Genomic DNA, 16,765 nt, shown 5'->3' on the forward strand with positions numbered 1-16,765 from the left:
AAGAAGGATGGGACATCACTACAGATCCTACAGACGTTAAAAGGAATGAGGGAATATGAGGGAAACGTGACCAACTTTATGCCAAAAAAACTGAACACGTAAATCATTTCTGTTAAAGACATGACTTATCAAAATGGACACAAACAGAAATAGAAAATCCAAATAGCCCTACGTCTGTTAAACGGAATTTGCGATTGATCTTTCCACAAAGAAAATCCCAAGCCTCTATCTTTGATCTCAACGCCTCTAGAGCATGCCGCACGTGGCAGCCGGAGTGACCTTTCCAGAGCACAAGTCTGCCCTGTCATTCCCCTACTGCAGAGTGCGGCTCACTCCGCAATATGACTTTCGAGGCAGTTTGATCCAGGTGCTGCCTGCCTCTTCACACCCTCGTCTCTGACTGCCATCCTTCCCCCCTCCGTGCACACATACACCGGCGCGCGCACGCACACTGCAGTGCGCACGCGCCTGGTTTCTACCCCGCTAGTTCTCTGCTGGCAGAAGCCGGCCCCCCCACCAGGGGGCATCTGGGAATGTGTGGGAGCATGAGTCGTCACAACCACTAAGGGCTGTCACTTGACATTGAGTGGGCAGGGGTGTCAGACATCCAGCAATGCCTGGAACAGACCCCACAGTGAGAATCCCGCTGCTGAGAATGATGCCACAAGAACCCCACTGAGTCTTGCCGGACTGAAGTTTCTCTCGACTTCACCGCTGGGAATTAGACACACCGTTAGCTCTGCCTGCAGCCCCTTTACCTCGTCTTTACCCGCCTAATCCTGACTCAGCCTTTGGGGCTCTGCTTCCAAACATATGCCCAGCAAATTTACTGCGTTGAGTTTGCCTCCCTCCACCTGCACCCCTTTTAATTAAATATAAGTCCGGTTCAAGTCCAGGAGCAAAGACTTTTAGTTTGGATATACTCTAAGCACGAAAAGCACTAAGGCGGGGGGGGGGCGAGGAAACTCTAATATTTACTCTGTAACCACGGTTAGGCTCCCCTACTCTTGAAAGAGAGGCTTTTTCCAGATCTTCCTTGTCTGGGATTGTGAGTGGTTTCTCTGGGAGCTCTGGCCCACACCTGGGCCCTCCCGGCGTGCCCCAGTCTCCTCTCCGTCCCACTTCCCCCTTCCTGGTCCCCGTTAATCTCTACTTTTCATTATCCTAGTTCATCTTTCTCCCAAAGTCGAGCTTCTGTCGAGCTTTCCCCCTCCCCGCTCCCAGTGGGGGGGCCCGTCTACCTGCGGACCACCTGTCCCCACCCCACAGGGCAGATCCTCAGGAAGAGGTGACAATCTGTAGGTTAAACAGGGGAAGGGCAAGAGCCACCTTCAGCACATTCCCCGTGTGTTGGCGGGGACGCAGGGCAGAGCTGGCCCCGCTGCAGGTCTGCTATCACTTTTCTAAACGTTCTGCGTTGTAATTACAGGTTGTGGTCTTCATGAAACCTGAAAATGTCAGGAAGAACAGAAGGCCCCCAGCCCGTGCTCTTCTCATTGATTCTTCGCCTCTTTATGTGTACGGCGAAGCCTAAAGACCTGTCAGTCAAGGCAAGAGGATTAGCCTCACCCATGTGAAGGGAAAATTGGGAAGGAAAAAAAAAAAAATCCTTGTCTGAACTTGAAAATGAAAATGCTGATGTGGTTTTTATTCCAGAAACATATCTTACTGATTAAGAGCATGGAGAGCTCCCGGCTCGTGGGTGGGCCAGCCGTCGTTGGCCTCCCGGCTCTCCAGGGCCAGGCCCGGCTCGCCACCCGCAGCGTAGCAGAGGCAGAAGGCGGCGTGGACGCTCCCAGCGCAAACCTTTGCTGACGGGATGGCCGTGCGTGCATGCACGCGGGCACACACAGGGCGTTAAAACGGACCCGCTGAGACAAGGCAGGTTCCTTCACTAAGCTTGTTTAGCTTTACATCAGGGGGACGGAAAGGCAGCAGGTCACCCTGGAAGGAGCGTGGACTTGGAGTCACGTAGGGCTGGTCTAACCCAGGGCTGCCGCTCATTAGCTGAGTGACCCTGGGCAAGTGACAAACTCCTTATGCCCTAGTCTCACCATCTGTAAAACGGAGATCGTGGCACCTGCTTTGTTGAGGTTGATGAGATAACGCAAGGGCCGCCATCAGCACCTGCCCGCACAGAACAGATGCCCCGCGAGCGGCCACCATCCCAGTGCCAAGGTGGTGGCATGGGGGACACCCCTCCCACCCTCAGCCACCTGAGGCCACTGCCTCCTCCAGGCAGCCTTTCTCTCCCCGGGTTCTCTGCTGTGGGTTTGACCTGCAGGAGAGGCCTTGGCCCCGGCGGCCTCAGTTTCCGTGACGATGAAATGGGGCCGACACCTCTGCACACTTCGACCACACAGGGCTTGCGGCTTGGCGTGACCGCAGAGGCTGCTGCCAGGAAGGCAGCCTTCGCCAAGGGCTGGCTTCCTCCCGGCCAGGCGCAGCTGGTTGGGTTACAGAGCGATGGTGGCGATCGATAATGCTGTAACTGGGGTGACTTGGGTATTTTTCCCAGGTACCGCTGACGACGACTCACGCTCGGTAAGTCAACATTCCACCGTCATCAGACCCAGGAGACACTTCAGCAGCCTCACGGGGGTTCAGGTTTCACAACTTCGGTGTCTGAACGTGAGGTCCTTGAGTCACCCAGAGATTCCACACCTCGGAAGATGTTTCCGTGGAGCCTTTGTTCCCAGAGTCCTGCGCAGACAGGGTTTCTCTGAGGCGTTTAGCTGACACTTAGAGGGTTTCCAGCTGCAGTCTCTTCCCAGCAGTTAATATCCTGTAAATCATACATCTGCCCGGGACCCCGGCTCCCGAGGCCCGGCCCCCTCCTCAGCCCCTCCTCTTCCTGTGCTCTTGGTGCTCCCAGCTGCTCCCCTTCCCTCGCTTCCTCTCTGTTTTCTTCTGCTTCTTTCTGGGGTCCCTGCCCACCTCCGCCCCCCTTTCTCAGCTCTGTGCCTTGATGCTAGACGCACTCACTTCTCGCCCCCCCCTCCCCCCATGGGGCGCAGGGCCCGACTGGCATTGGACAGTGGAGGGGACGAGCCACGACCCAGAGGAGGGGCGGGTCCTGGGGGGAGCACGGAGACATGGCGCGGGATACGAGGCACCACAGGCGTCCCAAGCCACCCACGGCCCTGTCACCGCTCGCCAGGGGCTGAGCCCCAAGGAACACGTGGTTTGGCTCCAGAAGGTGTGCGAACTGCACTCTCCTGTGGAGTGCCCCCAGCTCCAGCCTCCTATCCTGGTGCCACATGGCGGGAGGAGCAGATCCAGGGACGAGAGTGCCCGGCGGGTGCCCAGAGCGGGCTCCCTCCTCCTGTGACCACGTGCAGTCACCCGGTCCCCACTCAACGGTGGTCACCAAGTGCCCTGTGCACGCCGACCAGGTCCCTGCCCTCCCGGAGCTGATGTCCAGGAGGCGGAGCCCAGTACCAGTAAGTTACAAGACAACAGATCTTGGTGATGGGGCCGAGAAGGGAGGGAGGACTGGGACCCTGTTTGCAGCATCAGGGAGCACGTGCACCCTCACGGCACAGCAGAGGGATCAGAGCCCCGGTCCTGGCACCAAATCCTCACCGATGTGAACCTCAGCCCCTTCCTTCCTAGCTGTGTGGCCTTGGGCAAATTGGTCGACCTCTCGGGGCTTCCGTTTCCTTCTCTGTAAAACAGAGCTGCTCATAGTAATGACTTCTTGGGGCTGCTCTGAAGGCTCAGTGAGCTGACATGCACACAGCAGCTCAGGGCAGCGCCGGGCCCGTAACGCTTTCAATCCAGGGCCGCGGGCCAGGAAAGAAGAAACACAGGGGCTTTAAGAGTCGAATCCAATCGAGGCAGGTGGAGGGGTTCCAGAAAGAGCCGGCTTCCCAGCCGGGGGAGACCTAGTATGGCCGAGAGGTGATCCTGCACTGCCCTCTGGGGGTCGCCCCCGCAGGAGGGAGGCCGATGTGGCCACTGGGCCACAGCAGCCCGGCACCCGGACCACCACCCCTGCCCCGTCACCCCGGCGCTCCCCACGGGGTTGCCGCTGCCCCTCCCTCCTTCCCCGCAGCCCCCGGCTCACCACACGCTCCTGCTACTTCCGCAGTAGTGCTTGGACACCTTCCCGCCAAGAGATGGTCCTGGCAGCCCTGGCTCGGCCTCCACCGCCCCTCGTCCGGGGATGATGGTGAGGACAAGAGCTGGCGCCCGTCCAGTGCTTCTTGTTCACCAGGCACCATCCTGAGAACATGATCACACACCACGTTTAACCCTCAGCAGTCTCTCAGGTGGTGCCTTTATTATTCCCATTTTACAGATGAGGAAACTGAGGCTCAGGGAGCGACTCCAGAGACCCGCTCAGCCTTTCCCTTCCACAGGCACGGCCTGGAGCTTGTCACTGACAACAAGCGCATCCTGTTCCAGGTGCCCCAAAGCCCACTGCCTCCCACGGTCCTCCAGCTCCCCCAGAACCCTCTGTGGCCTCACTTCCACACCCTTGTCCGTGCTCTTCATTTTCATCACACTCCCGCACACCCTCAACCCCTGCCCCTCTCCCGTGGGGAATTCTTTTCTGGCATAATGCCAATCCTGGCTAAATCCGACCTCCTTCCTGCTCCATGGCTACAGCTTCTGGGGGGGAGCACTTGCCCTGCAGCCGGGTAACGCAGGTGTGACCCTGTCCCCGACGCCTTAGCGTCTCTAGCCACGGGCCACACCCCTGCCGCCTGCGCCCCTTGTTCCAGTCTCTGCCCCGTGCGCCACCCTGGCCTCAGCTCGGGGTCTTCTTTCCCAGCTCCAGAAACAGCAGCAACCGGAAGACACCTGTTACAGCCGCCGAAAACCTTCACGCCCCTCACGGTGATGGGCGCTCAGACCTCCTCGGATGTGCCCGCGGCTCCGGCCAGTTCCCTAGCCCTTTCTCCTCCCTCATCACTGCTTCTGGCCACCTCCTTTGCTGGCTTGTTCTTGTCTCCCAGCCCATAAAGCCGGGAGCTCTCCAGGGTATAGACGGTGGCATTTCTCTCTTAAGCACCTACTCACTCCTTGGAAATCTATCCAGGTTCAAAGCTTTAAATACCAGTTGTGCTCTGACAACCTCCAAATATGTCCGGCCCAGACCCCGCCCCCTGAGCTCCAGACCCTGCACCCAGACCCCTACTTGGTGTCGCACTTCTCACCGCCTCCTAGTCTAAGCCACCGCGGAGCCGTTGCTCTTTGGGCTGGTTGGGATTGCCTGCTCGTGTCACTCTTCCACCAACAGTCCCCTAAGACTTGCGTCTTGCTCAGGGCACAGCCGAGCGTTACGGGGGTCGACAGGGCTGCCCTGTGCTGACTTCCGTTCCTCCAGCTCCCCTCCAGCCCCGCAGTCTCCCAGGTGCTCCTTCCGCAAGCCCACTCTCTCCTGCCTCAGGGCCTTTGCACCTGACATCCCCTTTGCCTAGACACTCCTCCCTCAGCTGTCCACCCAGCTCACTGCCTCACCTTCTCCTAGTCTTTGCTACAATGTCACCTTCTCGGTGACACTACAACTTGGCCCCTTCTCCACAGTAGCCCCCCTCCTTCCCTGCTTTATGCTCGTCTCCACTTACAGCCATCCAGCCGGCCCGGCGTCGGTTCCGTGGATTCTTGGATCCATGAGGGCAAGGATTTCTCCCTCTCTACTCACTGCTCCACACCCCATGCCCAGAACAGCACTGGCGCACGGCAGGTGCCCATGACGTGTCCACCAAGTGAATAGCACAAGGAAGGCCCTTTGCCCCTTGCTCAGAACCAGGCATCCCAACAGGAAGGTGCCAAGGACAGGTTCTCTCCGGTGCCGGGGAAGCCCAGCCCCACCCCCTAACCCTTCAGCCTTCGAGTGGCTTCAGGTGAGGTTGGGTGGGCTAGAGTCACACTCGGTGTTTCATCCAGGGCTCGAGCAGGTGGCCTGACCCTTGTGCCCCGCATGCTCAGTGGGTCGGCGTCACAGCCAGATTAGCTCGCCGTTCAACCCCGGCTGCCACATTCTCGTGACAGTTACAGGCGGGGGAGGTTCAGCAGCCCCAGTCTCAGACTTGGACTCAGACCTCTGGGCGTCCCCGCTACACACACACGCACACACATGCGCACACTATGTAGGGAGCCAGGTGGCCTCAACTTTGCTAATAACTCCTCATGGCCCTGGCGTCAGACTGGAGCCTAGAGAGTCAGCGCTGGCCGGCCCTTCCCGTCGAGACAATCTTGCCTAGCATCTTACATCACAAGCAAGGACCCTGCCCAGAGAGAGGATGCGGTTTGCATCACCTTTGACTCCCGATTGGCAGTGTTGCTCTACCGTGCCACGTTTAGACGTGGTGAGGGAGAGTGCCACGTCCCAGGCCAAGCAGCAGCCTCAGTAACTACCTCCCCACAGTGGGCATGGATAAAAGGGGCGCCCCGGTCTCTGTGTGCACCGAACCAGACGACCAACGGGAAGTGCCCACAGCGGCTTCTCAGGAACAGGAGTGGTGATGACCGTGGCTGCTGCTCCCATAATTCTAGGCTCGGCCTGAGGCACCTTGAACTACATTAAGCCTCTCAACCGGCTGTTATTTTATTCTGCCCTCACCTGGGTAGATTGGTTCTCACCCTTCTCCCTGGCCTGTCGCACCTCGGACCTTTCTTGCTGGGGCATCAGTCTGTTTCTCCAACTTAGGAGAAAACTGCTCTCTGCTCACCAACCAGAACCAGAACTTGGGGTTCACGGCTCTCTCAGTGAACACCAGGCTCTTGCTGTCTGTGTGAGTGAAGCCCCCAGTCCTCCTTACCAGGAAGCTGTCTCTGGCTGGCTCACCTCCGTCCAGGTAACGTGTCCTTCCCTGACCAGCCCAGGTGCGAAACAACCTGTGTCAAATCACATTTCACTCTCTTTCTGCTGAAACCTCTGTCTGTAAGTAGTTATCCCTTGGGAGGTGTGGGGAGGACTTGTCGTCAGGAGAGGGCTGGCGTTTTGTCCGGCTTTGCATGGGGTCGCACACCCAGCAAGAAGGAGGCGGCCAAAACTTGGTTTAAAAAGACGGAGACCTTTTGCTCCTGGCCAAGATGAAGTAATGGGCTATTTTTACCACCACATGAACCAACCAAAAGAACCAGACAGAAAATATTAAATAGCCGTTTTCAAGACCCTGGACATCGGGCAATGAAATGAAGTGACCCCTGAGAGACAGGAAGCAAGGTGAGCTCTACAATACGCCCAGCTTTCTGCCTTGAGAGAGTTCCCAGGCCACAGTACAGGGAAGGGGAACCCAGGCAGATACCAGGAATTGGCCTGAGGTCCAAAAATGGAGCTGAGAGTCCAGGAGAACCAAGGCGGCTGGAATTGACAGGGCTTAGTATCAGAGAAGAGAGAGCTGCACAGAGAGACAGCCCTTGAGATGTGCATAGGGTCCCCCTCAAGTATTCCCCAGAGGACTGATCCCTGCATGTGTGTGTGAGGAATTATCCTAACGGATTAAAGGAAACAGTGCCCAGTGCTCTCATAGGGCTGGGATCAATGCCTGTTCCCACCAGCTAGACTGGAAGAAAAATAATTCTGGTGAGTGAGACATTTGGGGGAAGAGGGTAGAGGACTCAGAAAGGTAGTGGAGAATAATTATCCCTAGACTGAGTCCTTACCCAGACTTACCTAATATATGGTGAAAAGCAAGACCCAAAGGATCAAGCTGAGTCCAAGTAACTTAGCTGCATCCCAGATCACAGTTCAAGAATGTTTTCTGAGATACAGTACTATCTAGTGCCCCCAAAGGTAGATTTTTACAAATGTCAAGCATTCAACCAAAGATTATGAGGCATGCAAAGAAGCAGGCAGCATGATCCATAATGAGGAAATAACTAATCGATCAAAATTGACCCAGAATAGACACACATGTTAGAATTAGCGGAGAAGGACATCCTAACTGTATTCTTCTGCAAGCTCGAATAATAGCGTAGAGATATGGAGGATTAAAAAGACCCAAATCAAACTGCATCAAAAACTACAATGCACGAGATAAAAAATACAGCGGATGGAATGAACAGAAGATTAAGAGATCACAGAAAAGATGAATGAACTGGAAGACGCAGCAATAGAAACTATCCACAATGAAACACACAGAGGAAGAAGGATCCCCCAATGAAACAAGCATCAGTGAGCTTGGGTCAACTTCAAGCAACCTAATATATGAGTAATTAGAGTCCCTGAAGGTGAGCAGGCAGGGAACAGAAAAAATATTTGAAGAAATAATGACCAAAAATTTTCCAAAATGATGAAAGCTATAAACCCACAGATCCAAGAGCTCAACAAACTCCAAGCACAAGAAGCATGAAGAAAAACAAGACACATCATAACCAAATTGCTCAAAAACAGTGATAAGGATAAAAATCTTAAAAGCAGCCGGAGGGGGGGAAATATATTACACAGAGAGGAAGAAAATAAGAATGATAGCAGATTTCTTGTCAGAAACAATGCAAGTGAGAAGACAGTGAAGCAACACCTTTAAACTACTAGAAGAAAACTATCAACCTATACCTATCTCTAAAACAAAAATACCTTTCAAAAGCAAAAGTGAAATAATGACACTATCAAACACACAAAAGAAGGAAAAGCTTCATCAGCAGGACACTTGCCCCACAAGAAATGTTAAAGTCCTTCAGGCAGAGGAGAAATAATACCAGCTGGAAACAGGGGTCTAACAAAGGAATTAAGAACACTGGAAATGGTATCTACATAGGTAAGTATGTAACACTTTTTAAAAATTTGAATCTCTTTAGAAGATAATTGAAAAGCCTAAAACTATAAAACTTTAGAAGAAGACCTTTGTGATCTTGGGTTAGACAAAGATTTCTTAGATATGACACCAAAAGCGTGATTCATTGAGACAAATTGATAAATTTGACTTTATAAAAATTAAGCTTTTTTGATCTTTGAAAGACATTGTTATGAGAATAAAAAGGTAAGCCACCAGCTGGGAGAAAATACTTTCAAAGCAATATCTGATGAAGGACTTGTATCCAGAATATACAAAGGATTCTCAAAACCCGTCATAAGAAAACAAACAACCCCATTTTTTAAGTGGACAAAATATTTGAACAACATTTCTCCAAAGAAGATATATGAAGGGCAAATAAGCACATGGAAAGATGCTCAATATTATTATTCATTAGGGAAATGCAAAGTAAAATCTCAGTGAGGGACCCCACACATCTATTTGAATGGCTAAAATTAGGAAGACGGACAATAGCAAGTGTTGTTGAGAATGTGGAGAAACTAGAACTCTCACCCACTCCCGGCAGCAACGAATATAAAACGGTACAAGCACTTTGGGAAACAGTGTGGCAATTTCTTCGAAAGTTAAACATACACCGACCTTAGGATCCAGTCATTCCACTCCTGTGTTTATCCAAGGGAAATGAAAACACAGGTCCATACAGAGACTTGTATATGAATATTCACAGCAACTTTATTTGTCACCCCAAACTGGACCCAAGCTAAACGTCTATCAGCCCGTGAATGGGAAAACAAATGACGGTATAGACACTGAACGATAAAAAGAAACTCACTGTCAACTTGGCATACAACATAGATGAATCTCAGAATCGTTCTACGGAGTGTACAAACCCAGACGAAAAGAGAACATACTGTATAATTCTATTTACCTAAAATCCCAGGAAATACAAGCTAATGTCTAGTGGCAGAAGGCAGATGAGTGGTTGCCTGGGGACAGGGTTGGGGTGAGAGGGGCAAGAGGGAAGGGTTGATTACAAAGAGACACTTGGGGATAACGGATTTGGTCATTACCTGGATTTTGTGATGGTGGTTTCAAGGGTGCACACGTGTCAGACGTATCAAATTGTACACTTTAAACATGTGCAGTTAATTGTCCAACAATTATACCTCAGTCAAGCTGCTTTTAAGAAAAGAGCAAGAGGAATGTTCCAGAAGTGAGGCCGCTTCCTCCCCGTGGCCACAACTCGAAGGTACTTGATGATGGAGAGCTGACCCAGAATCTGAATCACCGTCCCAGGGCTCATCAGAAAACCAGAGGTTCTGACCTTTCACTCGTCCCCTTCCCTTCTGCAAATTGGCTTCACTCAGGAATTTCTCAGGCAGAATCCCCCGACCCCAGGAGGGTCTCCCTTGCCCAGTCAGAACCCCCATCCCCACCGCACGTGCACACTCGGAGCCCCTGGGCCCAGGGGGAGAAGCTAAACAGTGTCCCCAGAGGAGCAGCTCGGGAGCTGTGCTTCTGCCGATCTGTGGGCCAGTGGACCCCTTTCACACGTGTGCCCTGGGGCCCTGGAGGCTCTGCCCTCCACGCTGGACCGGCCGTCCTGAGGCTATGTGTCCGTGGCCAAGGCGCTCACCCACCTGCCGGTGGAGAAAAATGGGACGTATGTGCAGGTGGGTATTTTCTATCAAAGCACCAGCATGCAAACGCACAGACTCAACCACAGAAGAGGTGGCACGGGGGAAACACATGGTTCAGTCTTACCGCAGGCAGGCCCACACACCTGCTGACCCTCAGTCCCCCACCTGTAAGATGGGGGTGAGCTTTGGACTCCAGGAAGTCCAGCCCCTGGGACGGAGGCTGCGAGCGTAGCCATTATTGCCTGATTCACAGCGTGACCTGGGTGTTCGCCGCCTCTCACCACGGTGATCGGGTGCGGCTCTGGCCACTGGTTTGTCACTGGCCCTGCCTCTTCCTAGCCCACCTGTCAGATGCAAACAATAGCACTGACCTCCAGGAGGCACTGTGAAGGGCGGGTGGGATCGGGCCTGTCCATCGCGCATCACAGTGGCTGGCACGACTTTTAAGCCACACCTGGCTTTTTGCCCTCTGCCAGGACCAGGCTTCAGGGGACCTCTTTCTGCCAGCTCCAGTTCTCTCTCCAGGCCTTGCAAGGGCCTGTGGCCCCCCCTGCTCTGGAGGGGTCCCAGGGGGAGGGAGGGAGGGAGGGAAGATTCAGGATGCCACCTTCCCCTTCCATTCAGAGACTGTTCCCATGGCAACCCTAGCCTGTGAAGCCCCACGGGTGTTTCTGCACCAAGCATTGAAGACGACACTTGGCCAGCCTTGCTGCCACTCCTAGCCCATCTCTCAAAGGCACGCAGTGGTCCTGCCTCCCCTTGGAATATTCGGACACGTTTGAACAGAATCGCTTCCAACGGTGACGTCCTCAAAGCCAGCACTGATGCACAAAGACTCCCCGCCCGCCCCCCCCCCCCCACAAAGCTACCCACAGGGTCTTTTTGCAGAAAAGACTCCGAACTCCCTTCAAGATCAGACGTGCTTCTGGGATCCCGCCTGCCCCAGCAGGACAGATTGCCTTGCTGAGTCGATCAGGTTCTAATTAGCGCTAATTAGTGCTGCGGCAATCTGGGAGACAAGTCACTGGTAGCCAAGTCGCCCTCTGGTTCAGAACATCAAAGGGAATTGAAGATAAGCTGATGCTCTGCTGAAATGCACGGGTGTTTTCTGGCCCTTCTGGCTGGGCGACCCTGGACCAGTGGCATCTGCAGAACGGGCTGTGGGGAGGGTGGGGGGAAGTGGGTCTCTTGGTGGCTGGGTCCTGGCCCCCTGCTCTTCCCGAGGGGATGCCACCTCAATGTGGGTGCAAGGCAGGGGCGTCCACCAGGCAGGACGCAGAGGCGAACGCAGGGCAGACCAGTAGTGCCTTCTTGAGGACACTCGCCACACAGCTGAGAAGACACGGCTGCCGTCAGGGCGGTTCACCGAGTCCCTTCCATGTGCCAGTCCCGAGCTGGGGCTGGGGGCCCACCGGTGGTACGAGAGAGGGACTGCCACCCTCGGGGAGCCCTCAGCCTGGGGGAGGTCAGGATGCCTGGAGTCTTGGGGCAAAACGGGCCCCTTATGGAAGAAGAGACAGCAGAGGAGCTGAGGGGGGGTGGGTGCTGGGGAGATGGGCACGTGGCTCCCCATGGGGAGGGGAAGGGAGACCAAGCAAAGGCCCGGAGCAGCTAGCGTGCGGACCACCACCCGACCTCCAGGTCAGAGAGGGGCTGCGCTGAGACGCTGCCCTGCCCCGTCTTCTCCAAGTGCTCTGGGTCCTGGGCCCAACCCGCCCACTTCCCGGATGGGGTAACAAGCGTCTGCCGAGCTGCACTGAGCCTGGCGGGGAGTGCGGGGTCGGCGGCAGGCAGGGATGGGCGTGACCAGAGCCCAGACCCCGGGACTTCGGCTCCGTGGTCTCCCCACGACTTGAGGTCACAGATGGACTTGGCCTCCACCCAGGGGGCTCTCTTCTGAAAAGCCTGATGGATTTCTCTTGGGTTTCATATCGGTGTTCTGAAAACAGTTGGCCCTGGAGGCAGAGGGAGTCTCTGGAGACATGTGGCGTCTAGAGATAAGACAGGACACTTGGACGAGCCCTCAGTCCTCTTCCAAAGAAGGCCGCTTGTAGGCCAGGAGGACGGCTCTGGGAGGGCTGGGGAGGATTCCTTGGGGTGGGGCTGCTCCTCGTGACGCAGGGGGGCAGGTGAAGCCACCTCCCGACTCCACGGAACCGGTTTAGGAGCGATGGCTTCCTGAGGCCCTGGGAACAGCCTGGAAGGGACCCGGTGACAGAGGCCATTGCAGGAAGTGGGCCCCGTGGGTCCAGCCGCCGGCCGTGACTTCCTGTGTCCAGGCCCCAGAGCACCCCTGCCGGCTTTGGCAGTGGCCAAACCCCAGAGGAGGAGCAGAGGAGGCGGCCGGGCAGCGGGGAGATAGTTTCTTCACTCAGAGCCCGGCGGCACCGTGACCCGCCCAGGTCTGGCCCCGGGAGGCGGCAGAGCTGGCCTGGTTTGCTGGCCACCCCTCTTCTTGGGGACAGTCTTGCTTTCACACCACGGTTTGTGGGGCAGGAACAGGGTCAGGGGCTGGAGTGAGCTCCATCTGTATTCATCAGCTTCCCCTACCGCCTGGCCCCCGTTGGGTGCGGGAGAGAACTTTCTGGCTGCACCCTATGCATTTGGGGAGGAAACTGCACAGGACCCATTGATCTCATTGATTCGCTAAGGATCTGGGGAGATGTTTGTCTCCTGCAGGATTCTTTTAAAGCACTGTTTGGCTGGACTTGGGTTTCTTCTTTCCTAATTGAATTCCATTCGTGCAGGAGAGAACAGAAAAAATACTGTGTGACTGCCCCGCCCCACCCCTGCACAGTTCAGATGAAGCCGAGGAGGGCAATTGCCTGGAAGGGCCTCCTTTCAGGCCCATGTGAATGAGCCAGAGCAGTTGTGACCCCGGTGCCCACCCGGGACAGGACAGGTGGCCGGGGGACGATACCCACAGGCCCCTGGGCATCCCTCAGGGGTGATGGCAGGCGCTGAGGATGGGGGCGTGGTGCTGGGGACCACCCCAGGGAGAGAATGCTGGACGTGGCACAGGGTCCTGGGGGGCGGGGCCCCGCCTCCCCCCAACCCCGGGCCCAGGGGACCCCCGCTGAACGCAGACGGACGCCCGGGACCCTATTCAGAGCGTGGCAGCCACATATGTCCCGGTGGGTGGAAGCCCCTGCCGGCACCAAGGCACTGGTGAGGGCTGGTGCCGCGTTCTCTTTGGGTTTGGGTTTCTCGTGCTGAAGCCAGTGAAGCGAGGGAGGCCTCTGCTTGAGCTCGACCGCCTGGCGGCTCCCAGACCGCTGCCCTGTCCCCGCACTCCCTGGGGACCCTGCGACGGCGACAGGCGAGGCGCGGGAACAGTGATGGTAACCGGGCCTCTTCCTCACAGCGGCTCTGCCGGGGCACCTCTGCTCCCTTCCCGTAGAGACAAGGAAACCGAGGCCCAGGGAGGCTGGGCCACTGGCCTGCAGGTTGACACGGCCCCGAGGAGTCTGGGCCGGGACCTGAACCCAGGCCTCCCCGCTGCCCTGGCTCTGTGCCTGTCTCTTGCGTGTCCCTGTGCCCAGCCTCACGCCGGCACGCCCCTTGGGGTGGGGGGCCCGGATCACCCAGCTGCCTAGGTTCAGGCTAGCCCCATCCTCCCAGGGCCTGTGCCGTGGACACCTCCCACCTCCGGGCCAGACCTCCATGGTGCCTGTCACATCGTATGGGGATATGTCCATGGTAGACGGTGTCCAGAAGTGCTCAAGATGGGCAAACGGACTCAGGGGGACTCTCACCTCCACCCCAACTCACTGCCATGATGAGCCCAGGGTCAGACGTCTGCCAACGCCATGCCGCTGGCCTCCGACTTCTCCCCATGCCCGTATCTCACTGCCCCCAGGCAGGCTGCTCCCGCAGGCGGAACTCACATGAGGCAACGCCACGCAGTGGGAGCCAGCAGGCGCCCCTCCAGACGCAGCCCACACTCCTGATCCCGGGAGGGGCCCACCCTGCTCTGACTGCTGAGGATGGGTAAGGGGCACCCACACACCAGTCCCGGAGACCCCTAGTCCACAGCCCTGCACTGGGGCAGCTTGTAGTCCGGCGGCCGACAGGCTGACCAGTATGTACCTTGTGTTAAGCAAGTTGGCCCAAGTGGCCAGGGAGGCCCTGGGAGCCTGGACGGTGGGTCAGGGGCCCTAGCTCTGGCCTGGGGTCCAGGCACCATCCCCAGTGCCAACCCGACTAGTGTTTTTTGGCACTAGGCTGAACACCTGTGATGTCCACTGAGCCCCAGCCACCCCACCCTGGGGGAGACAGCGCTACCATTATTAACAGAGAAGAACCCGGGAACAGAGAGGTTAACCAACTTTCCCAAAGTCCCACAGCTCTAAGGGAAAGAGCAGGCTCCGCCCGACACCTGCCAGGCTCCCTGCAGAAGATGGATGGAGAGGGAAAGGACTCCCAGGGCACGAGGGCGGGGAGGGAGGCCCAGGAATGGAGGCTGGGCGGGAGGCGGCTGGCTCGTGTGGGTGTGGGTGCCCATGCCGGGGGCCTGGCCGTGCAGCTGCGGCACGTTGGTCCCGTTCTATAGTCAGAGGGGAGGGAAGGGGGGGCACCTCCACGGGTCCCAGTCACTGGGCCTCATCCCCCTGGACTCCTCTCCAAAGCCTCCACCTCCCCCCTGCATGCTTGACTTTTACAACCTGCAGAGAGGCCCCCGGCCTCAGCCACGCTGCCATGCCTCCCTCGCTCCTGCGGTGGTCTTCACGTGGCCAAGAACAATAATGTTGTTGAGAATAATCGACACCACCACCACCACTGGGCACGTGGGACACGCCAGGCCCTGTGCAGGGAGGTGCACGCCCGGGCTCGCTGCCGTCTGCCCGCTCCGGGCCGGTCGTGCCCTGAAATCTCCTGGTGTTGCCTCAAGTGAGCCCTGGGGTCGGTCTTTGCACACCTTTTCTCTACCTACAGCAGCCTTACCCCTATTTTGCAGATGATAAAGTGAGGCACAGAGAGGGTAAGAAACTTGCCCAGGGCCGCAGTGCTGGCAAGTGTCAGAGATCCAAACTCCTAACAGGTCTCGGGAGCCACCGCTCTGTGCCAGGCGCCAGGATGGGGCGATGAGCCGGTGTCTGTTCTCAGCTACCAGGGACCGGCCGAAGTATTCTGTGCATGCAGCCAGCCCGAGCCTCCCTCTGTCCTCGGGGTGCCCTGAAAACCCTCCTTCCCCTGGGGAGCAGCGCCCCCAGCCCCCCTGCGACGGCCCAGGTATGTGGCACTGCTCAGACCGGCCCTTCCCTGGGCAGAGTGGCCTGCAGCCTGGGGACACTTCCTCACCAAGCCGTGGGCACCCGCCAGACCCTGGGCCCAGCTGCTCTGTAATTTCGGGTGTAGCTGGGCATGTGTGTGTTATTGGGTGATACTTAAATCGTAACCTTTTCAAACGCAAGCCCAAGTAAGTACATACTTGGGAACCATAATTCCAAGCTTGGAGGCATCGCTTGAGGCCGACGGGGAGCGTGGCGTCATGACCGCTAACCGGGTCCTTTGGTGTCCTCGGGTTTGACGACATCTGTGTCCGTCAGGAGGGAACTCCTGAGACCAGTACCTGTCCAGCCCGAGGTCCGGCCCACACCACTTTACAGCAGGGTCCGGCGGGATGCCCAAAACGCAGCTCCCACACCAGTGCCTGGTCACTGGGTCTCTGCGGCCAGACGCTGGACGCAAGTGAAGGACGGCCTCCATCCTCCACGAGCCCGGAGGAGCGTGATGCTCAGCGGCCTTTGCCATCAAAGGCTCAAGCGAGTGCACCTCGGAGCCAGGGGCTGGGGGTGGGGTGGCGGGTATGGCTGCCTTGGCCCCAGACCAAGCCCTAGAGAGAGCGCAGGGTATCCTGATGGGGGACACGGTGCAAGGCCCTCGCGGCAGGAACGGCAGGGAGAGCGTGGATATGCCACGTTCAGGAAGAGTGTGAGGAAACTGACACTGGGCTCCCGTCCACCACGTTCTGTGGGCAATGGGGAGCCATGGGAGGTGTTGGAGGGAGCAGAACGTGTTTTAGGAAAAGTGCAGACAACCCATAAACCTTAGCAGGTTACAAGGTTGCTCCTACCCTTATCTCAGGGCATGGAGGTCAAGGGCACGGCTCTGGAGCCAGACTGCCCTTCACCCAGAAGACCCTGGGAAAACCATGGCACCACAATGGCCTCACATGTGTTCATTGCACGATGCGGTGACCTCAGTGAGATGCTCCTGATGGGGGGAGGATGGACGCCCGGGGCCAGAACAGAGGCCCAGGCCACGTCCCCGGCATAAGGCCCTCCCGAGAGGCCACCAGGAGGTGGCTGTCACTGCCCCTGTCATTGACGCCCTGGAGAGAATGGCCTGGCTACAAGCAGGGCAGGGGGTGCTTAGCAATTTCTGGAAAGGTGATTTAGTGCCAAGAGGCCC

The sequence above is a fragment of the Delphinus delphis genome, chromosome 11, assembly GCF_949987515.2.
Source record: "Delphinus delphis chromosome 11, mDelDel1.2, whole genome shotgun sequence".
Taxonomy (NCBI): Eukaryota; Metazoa; Chordata; class Mammalia; order Artiodactyla; family Delphinidae; genus Delphinus; species Delphinus delphis.